Here is a 9,130-nt window from a genome sequence, read left to right as displayed (position 1 = left end):
CGGCCTCGACCCTTGGGCCCCTCCCCTTCTCCCGCTGTCCCCTCCCTCACTTCCTGTCCGCCGCTCTCCCTTCCGCGCGCGCAGCGGCTGCTCGAGCTAGCGGGGTCCCAGCGCGTGCATCTGCCCCGCGGGCCGCCGCTCAGCAGCATTGGCTATTGGGGGCGGGAATGGGGCGGGAGAGGCGGAGGGAGCGCCGCGGAGAGGAGGGGCGCCACGCCGCGGCCGAACGTCCCGACGGCCGCACTTCCCCGGAGAGCGTGGGGAGGAGGGGTGGGGCCTCGATTGTCCTCTCCCCGCCAATGAAAAGCACCCCTCCTAACCCCTCGGCCAATGGGGGGCCCCGCGGGGGGACCCGCATTGGGCGGAAGCAGCATTTAAAGCGGCGGTGCGTGGCGCGCGGAGAGGTGGATACTTTGTTGCAATCCCTGCTGGCTGAGTGGGCTGGGAGCTGGTGGCGTTGAACTCGGGCGCCCGCTCCCCACCTTCGCTACCCCTCTCCACCCCGCCCTGGGGACGCCTCCGGAGCCGCACTCCCCGCCCTTTTCCCGGGGAAGCTCCGCCTTCTACGTTGCTGGCGGTACGTTCTGGGGAATGTGGCCTAATGACTGCTGCTGGCGTCGCTGGTTGCAACTGTCCGCGGGCGCCTAGGAGAGTCCCAAGACTCCCTGCTGTAAGCTTGGGCGCTACCCCCTGAAGTACCCCCTTCCTCCACCCACAACGTGCCTTCCAGCCAGCCCCGCCCTCTGTGCCAGGAATACCATCTCTTCCTAATGAATTTCTTCTATTTGTGTCGCCTAACCGAACTCCTGTGCTAGTTCTCTAAAGGTCAAACCATTTTTAGTGTTCTTATTTTAAAAAATATTCAATGGTTATTATTTTAACCATAATTCAATTTCCACATGCAAACGAATATTCTCTTATTGGTCGTTTCTAAAAATGTACTCTGCCTCCTGATTCAAATACCACTCCCAAGAAGTGGGTAGCACGTTTCATCATAGGTGCTACTGGAATCCCGACCGGTCATTGCATTGTTCATAGCTATCAAGTATTTGGAAGTTCTTTGTCTTTAAATTTATTTATTTATTTCAATGAAAGACCTTTTTTTTTTTCCTGGTATGGCAGAAACTAGGCTAAGATCAACATCTCACATCCTATATACCAAGATAAGGTAGAAATAGGTTCATGATTTAGACATAAAGGATGAGGAAATTAGAAAAAGGGAGCAGTTTATGGGTCAGATCTTTAAAAGACTTTGCACAAACAAAACCAACGAAGCCACGATTAGAAAGGAAGCAGAAAGATGGGAAACAATTTTTTTTTTAAATAACCAATGTTTCTGATATAGAGAAAAATGAGTCAAATTCATAAGAATGTAAATCATTCCCCATTGATAAATGGCTAAAGAATATAAATAAACAATTTTCAGATTAAGAAATTAAAGCCATCTATAATCATATGAAAAAATGTTGTGAATGGCAATTGATTAGAGAAATGAAAATTAAAACTACTGGGAGGTACCACCTCACACCTCTCACATTGGCTAAACCAGGAAAAAATGATAAATGCTGGAGGGATGTGGGAAAACTGGAACACTTAATCCATTGTTGGTGGAGTAGTGAATAGGATGCAGCCATTTTGGAGATTTGGAGCTATGCCCAAAGGGCTGTAAAACTGCATACTTTTTGATCCAACAGTCTCACTACTGGGTCTGTATTCCCCCAAAAAAAACATAAAGGAGGGGAAAGGACTCACATATGCAAAAATGTTTTTATAGTGGTAAGGAATTAAAATTGAATGGGAAATGAGCCCATCAATTAGAGAATGGATGAATAAGTTATGGTATGTGAATGTAATTGAATATTATTGTTCTATAAGAAATGATGAGCAGGCTGATTTCAGAAAAGCCTGCAAAGACTTGTGTGATCTGAGGCTGAGTGAAGTAAGCAGAGCCAGGAGAACAGTTATAGCAAGATTGTATGATGATCACCTTACCTCTTAGCAATACAGTGATTCAAGACAATTCCAATAGACTTGGGATAGAAAATACCAAATCTGGCCTCAGACACTTAATACTTCCTAGCTGTATGACTCTAGGTAAATGACTTAACTCCAATTGCCTCAGCAAAAAAAAAAAAAGAAAAGAAAAGAAAAGAAAGAAAGAAAAGAAAAGAAAATACCATTCACATCCAGAGAAAGATCTATGGAAACTTTTTTTTTGTTTGTATTTTTCTTTCTTGTGAATTTTCCCCTTTTGTTCTGCTTTTTCTTTCACAACATGACTCATATGGAAATATGTAAAAAAATAAACTTACATATATAACCTATATGAGAATGATTGCTAGGGTGAGGAGGGAGGAAGAAGGAGGAAAAAAATTTGAAATTCAAAATGATATAAAAATGCATGTTGAATCATCCACAACTACTGGAAGGACTTATGATGAAAAATCCTATCCATACCCAGAAAAGAAACTCGTGATGTCTGAATACAGATTGAAAAATTCTCTCTCTCTCTCTCTGTATGTGTCTCTCTCTGTCTCTCCTTTTAACTTAAATTTTTAAAAAGGTTTTTATTTTCATAAGGTGGGTGATCTGTGTTTTCTTTCACAACTTTACTTTTACAGAAATATTTTACATAATTTCACATGTGGTTTGGAAATGGGGAGGAAAAGAAAGATCTATTTTTTCTTTCCTACTAAAAAGAAAAAAGAAAAACAAACCCTTTCAACATATATGTAACAAAACATTCTCATACTGGCTGTGTTAAAAAATAAGTTTCAATCTGCATCTCAAATATCACAACTTTCTCAGGAAATGGGTAGCATATTTCACGTTCGTTCCTTTGGAAATATGACTGGTGATTTCATTGATCAGAATTCTTAAATCTTCCAAAGTCTCATGATGTTGTTAATTATATAAATTGTTCTTCTGGTTTTGCTCATTTCACTCTGCCATCAGTTCCCATAAGTTTTTCTATGAGTTTCTCTGATAAATCAGAGCAATAAAATTCCATTATATTCATACACCATAATTTGTTCAGCCATTTTTTTCAACTGAAGGTCACTCCCATAGTTTTTAGTTCTTTTCAGCTACCAAAATAAACAAAAACAAACAAAACCCCAAATTCACTGCTATAAATGTATTTGCATATGGGTCCTTTTTCTTTGATCTTTTTGTGATATAGCCTAAGTATTTCTAGGTCTAGGAGGCTTACTTGTGGTATTTCTAGAACAATGCATGTTAGTAACTTTGGAGGCAAAGTTCCAAAATTGCTTGCAAGAATAATTGAATCAATTCACAGCTCCACTAATTGCATTAATGTGTTTTTACCCCCACAATCTTTTGAACATTTTCTATTTTCTTTTTATGTCAACTTTGCCCATCTCTTAGTCTTTTCTCAAAGAATTCAAGACAGGTCCATCTTCTCTAACCCCAAACCCAATCTTCATTCTTGGGGACTTCAAGAAAAAGGGCATCTCCTGGAACATGTAGAGTTTATAGTTCAACAGCTTCAATTCCCATGACCTTCATCTTTTATTCCCCTCAGCTGCCTAGGAAATCACCTATAAATTCTCTTAATTTTTATCTTCACTGTATCTTCCCTCCTAAAGTTATTCTTTATTCTCATGGTGGCCTTCTATCCCTCCCTCTTTTGTTCTCTTCGTCCTTTCCTTGACATCATGGCCTTGACTAGTTCAATCCACATACCATTAGCTGCCCTAGAACCCTTCTCATCAGCTATTCCTTGCCAAACTCCTGGATTACTGCCACCAATTGCTTTCTACCTTCCTGTTCATGTACCATAGAAGTCCTTTGAAAAAGGCCAGACCACATGAATAAAATCAATGTAGCTAGAATTAGGGGGGGAAAAATAGCAGCTATTTGGAAAAAATAACTGCAACAGAGATCTCAAATAAAAAATCTAAGATTTAAATATATGACTGGATCTGATATACAAGATTTAAATATATAAAAACAAAAAACATTCCCAAATAGAACTAGGATAGAAAATTTTCTTTCTTTTGATCAAATAAAGAAAAAAGAGTATCTTTTGTTTTTATATCACTTTCACTTCGCAATGTTGTGCTCTCCTTCTTCCTATAAAAAGCCCTCCTTTACAGGATTAGGGACTAGCCATTGAGAACCCTGTTTAGGACCATATACAGTCTTCTTTTCCTGGCATAATCTACTTGCATAATAGTGTGTTTATGCTCTCCATTAGATTATCTATAACTGTTTCCTTTCTGATTACTGTGTGGTAAAGAAAAATACACTATGAATGCAAAAGGCACTAAGTAGCCAAAGTGACCTCTCTTTTCCAGGGTAGAGTCAGTCACTCAATAAAGTGTTGGAGATACAAGGTATCTACTCTTTAAGAACTCACTATCTAATGGGAAAACAACATGCAAACAACAAGCTGTATCCATTATAAATAGGAAATAATTAACAGAGAGAAAGCACTCAAGGTGAAGGAGAGGCCTTGGAATTATCTTTCATCTAGTTGCCAGGGAGCCAATGGGGCATGGTTTACTATTTTGATGTCCCTATTGTTGTTCAGTCTTTGTGAATTCTTAGGGTTTTTTGTTTTTTGTTTTTTTAGCAAAGACACGGGAGTGTTTTTCCATTTCCTTTTCCAGTTCATTTGATAGATGAGGCAAACAAAATTAAGTGATCTGTCCAGGGCCACAAGCCCAGGACTAGTGTTTGAGCACAGATTTGAACTCAGGAAGATAAATCTTTAGTCAGTTACTAAGTATCTGAGGTTAAAATTACTCAGTCCCAGCACCCTATTCACTGCCCTATCTACCTGCTCCAAAGAGAAGAATAGTATAGAACGGTATAGTAAAAAGATTGTATGATGATCATCTACGATAGACTTAGCTCTTCTCAGCAATATGGTGATCCAAGATAAATTCCAGTAGACTTGGGTTGGAAGATATCATCCACATCCCAGAGATTGACTCATGCTATTTTCCCTTTTTTGTTTGTCTCTGGAGTCCAAGAATGTGAACTGAAATCCTTACTCTAACAGTCCTATATGATATTGAACATATTATTTAACCTCCCTGAGCCTTCTTAGTAAAATGAGAGCGAAAAGTGGAGCTTTTCAATTCTAGATCTATGATCTATGCATACAAAAATAGTGATAACAATACTTGTAATAAAGAAAAGAAAATGGCCATTGACTGGGAGAATGACTGAACAATGTTGGCATGTGAATTGAGATAAAATTGTGTCTTATGAAATTACCTCTGATAATGAAGAATTCAGAGAAACTTAGGAAAACTTAGATGTACTGATTCAAGGCAAAATAATCAGTATCAGAAGAACAATTTAAATAATGACCACAATTATGTAAAGGAAAACAACTTAAAGACTTTACAACTTTAATCAATACAAGGGCCAGCTATGATTCTGAGCAATTATGTGGGACAGTGTATAGAGTATATGTTATTTAATCTCATCTAGACCCTTACAGCACAACTGTCCTCTCATTTTTTCTTGATTGTGTCTGATTACAACCCTCCCTCCCCCACACTTCTATCATTTCTTTCCCTTTCCCTCTTAATAGAGGACCTCATCTCCTTCTGAGGGGGGAAAATGGAGGGAGGTGGACATCATCCTTTATAGTATCATAGGTTTGGAGCCAGAAGGGATTATATGGTTGTTTGGTTGTATCTGATTCTTCATGATCCCATTTGGGGTTTTCTTGGCAGGGCTATTGGAGTGGTTTGCCATTTCCTTTTCCAGCCCATTTTCCAGATGAGGAAATTGAGGCACAAAGAATTAAGTGACTTGCCCAGAGTTACACAGCTGATAAGTGTATGTATGAGACCACATTTGAATCTGGATATTCCTGACGCCAGGATGGATGCTCTACCCCCTGCACCACCTAGCAGCCCTAAAAGGAACCACAGTAGTCATTTAATCCAATTGATTTCATTTAATAGAGGAGCAAACTGAGGCTTCTTGAGGAAGTGACATATCCAGGGTTTCAGAAACAGTACATTTCAGAGCTTCAGAGGGTTCTTTGACTCCAAATGTTGTACTCTTTCTTCTGATCCACACTGTCTTCTCCATCATTCCATTCTTCAAATCCCGTCTTCATTATTCTCTCATTGTCTCTTCTTTTGTTCCATTCTCTGACAAGGAAGTGAGGGCCTTCTTCCATGCCAAGGCCAGCCCCTCCCCTTGTACCTATGTGACCTTAGGAATGCTAATAAGCCTCTTTGGGCCTCTTTTTCCTCATCTGTAAAACAAGGGGATGAGACTCCTGGATTCTGAGGTCCTTCTCAGTTCTAGATCTATGATCCTATAATTCCAGTAAAGGTTGTTTACATTGTTGCCTATACCTCACCTTCCACTCGCTCCTTACCTTCTTGTAATCTGGCTTCTGAACAACCCCAAGCAGCTTGACTGTAACTGCTTCCTCCAAAGTGGACAGGGACCTCTTCACTGTTGAATGCAATGACTTTAACCAACCTTTTCTCCTGGATTGCCTTCTGTGATTTCTTTTATTAAATGATTATCATTCTCCCAAGTCTCTGTCCTGCTCTTTCAGCATCTATCTGTCTATCCTGCTCTCTCCATCTCTCTCCACAGATGAGTCACAGATTCTTATACAGCCTTAATTCAGTACCATATTACCAACTGTCTGGTAGATACTGTCCCCTAGATGTCCTTGTAAAATTACTAAATGTAACATATTTAAAACACAAGTCATTATATTTTCCCCAAAACCCATCCTTCCTTCAAATTTGCCCATTCTTGTCAATATTCTAGTCACCCAGGTCTGTAATTTTTGTGTCTTCTTCAATTCAACCCTATCTAACCAGTTGCCAAATCTCCTTGATTCTATTCCACACTATCTCTTGCAATTGTCTTCTCTTCCCCCCCCCCCCCAAATACACGGCTACCAATCATTTATCACCTTATTGCAATAGCTTCCTTATAATAATTTTTCTCCCTTATCTATCCCCCACATAGTTGCCAATTTGATATTCCTAAAACAAATGTGGTAGATATCACTACAACAGCATTTCATTTCTGTCTCTGTTTCTTTATGACTCTCTCTGTTCTGACCTTTTCTCTGTCTCTATCTTTGTGACTGTCTCTACCTCTGTTCTCAGAAAAATTCTCATAAGGGAAATAGATTTGATTAGATTAGTGATTAGATCTGTGAATGTGTGTTCAGATCTTAGAGTTCTCATTTCTTCTTTTTCCATAAGAGTATATTCTCAATCAAAATGCTGACATAGAAAACAAGGAGTCATAAGAGAAAGGAGAACTTGAGGTTTGGACCCTGGATAGGAAGCCACATGGGGACCACCCTTCATGCTTGCTTTGCTTGTTGTCTTCTCCATTAGATTGTAAGCTCCTTGAAGGCAGGTGATATCTTTTGCCTCTTTTTTGTATCCCTAGCCCTTTATACCTTGCCTGGAATCAAGCAGATCTTTAAATGTTTATTGATTGATATTAGAACTAAGATTTTGGGGAGAAATGAAGCCCTTGTTTAATGACTTAAATGAGAGTGTTGTGATAGGCAACTTGGATATTATACTCTATCACTGAAATATAAAGTCTATAATGCCACACTGACTTCCTATAGACTTTAAGGCAGGGGTCCTCAAACTACGGCCCACAGGCCAGATGTGGCAGCTGAGGACGATTATTGCCCTCACCCAGGGCTATAAAATTTCTTTATTTAAAGGCCCACAAAACAAAGTTTTTGTTTTTACTATACTCTGGCCCTCCAACAGTCTAAGGGACAGTGAACTGGCCCCCTATTTAAAAAGTTTGAGGATCACTGCAGGTAATGGTACTAAGGCCAGAGATAGATGGGTAGAGCCTGTGGATAGAATGTTGGGTTTAGATTCAGAAAGACTGGAGTTCAAAGCTTGATTCAGAAATTTACTTAGTATGTGATCCTGGGTAAGTCACTTAAGCTTTGTTTATTTCAACTTCCTCATTTGTAAAATGGGTATAATAATACATTTGCCAAGTTTGTGAGGAGGATCAAGTGAGATAACAAATGTAAATTGCTTTACCAACATACAGCAAATAAGCTGAATTAGGCTACTTACACTTCTGTAGTACCTGTGGTATCACTTAGTGACCATGACGACAGATGTTACACATAGATCTAACCATTTATCCCTTCCCTTCTCTAAAATCTTCAGTGGCTCCCAATTGCCTCTAGGATCAAAACAAAACAAAACAAAACAAAACACCAAAACCTCCACCTGACATTTAAAAGTGTTCTCTAGTCTAGCCTCCTTGCTTTTTCAGTTTTATCCTATGCAAATTTCTTATTTTTTTCTGCCTCAAACAAGCCTACTAGCTATTCCTGGTAATATTCTACCTCCAGCTACCATGTCTTTGCACAAATGATGTCCTATTTTGGGAATACCCTCCTCTTCTCCCCTCCCTTTTTCCTCTTACCCTCTCCTCTGGTTTAAGGAATCTTTCAAAGAACACTAAAGAATGATTCCCTACAGCAAACTTTTGATTCCTCCCACTTATAAACACTTTCTCTTTTAAGATTACTTTGCATCTCTATTTATTTGCATAGATATTGTAAACTATAAGCTCTTTATGGATTGTTTCATTTTTTACTTTATATTGTTGTGGTGGTTCAATTGCCTCTGACTCTTTCAGATCTTAATTTGGGGTTTTCTTGCAAAGATCCTGGAGTGCTTTGCCATTTCCTTCTCCAACTCATTTTACAGATAAAGAAACTGAGACATACAAAGAGTTAAGTAACTTGACCAAGGTCACACAGCTTACTAAATGTCTGAGGCTGGATTTGAACTCAGGAAGATGTATCTTAAAAAATGTTTTATTTTGATTTGAATCAATAGGAGCTGGGTATACCTAGACTACTATGCAGCTTCAGACATCGTTAACTATGTGACTCTGCCTCAGTTTCCTGTTTCCTTAACTATAAAATAGGGATAATAAATAGTGCCTACTTCCCAGAGTTGTGTGAAGGAATAGATGGGATAATTGGAAAAATTGAAAAGCACTTTGAAAACCTTAAAGCATTACATAAATGTGAGCTACCATCATCATCCACTATCATTATTACCAGCTCCCACCAGTGCTTTATAAATACACTCTGATCTGGAACCTC

The sequence above is a fragment of the Sarcophilus harrisii genome, chromosome 4 (genome assembly GCF_902635505.1).
Source record: "Sarcophilus harrisii chromosome 4, mSarHar1.11, whole genome shotgun sequence".
Classification (NCBI taxonomy): Eukaryota; Metazoa; Chordata; class Mammalia; order Dasyuromorphia; family Dasyuridae; genus Sarcophilus; species Sarcophilus harrisii.
Note: the sequence above shows the minus strand (reverse complement) of the source record.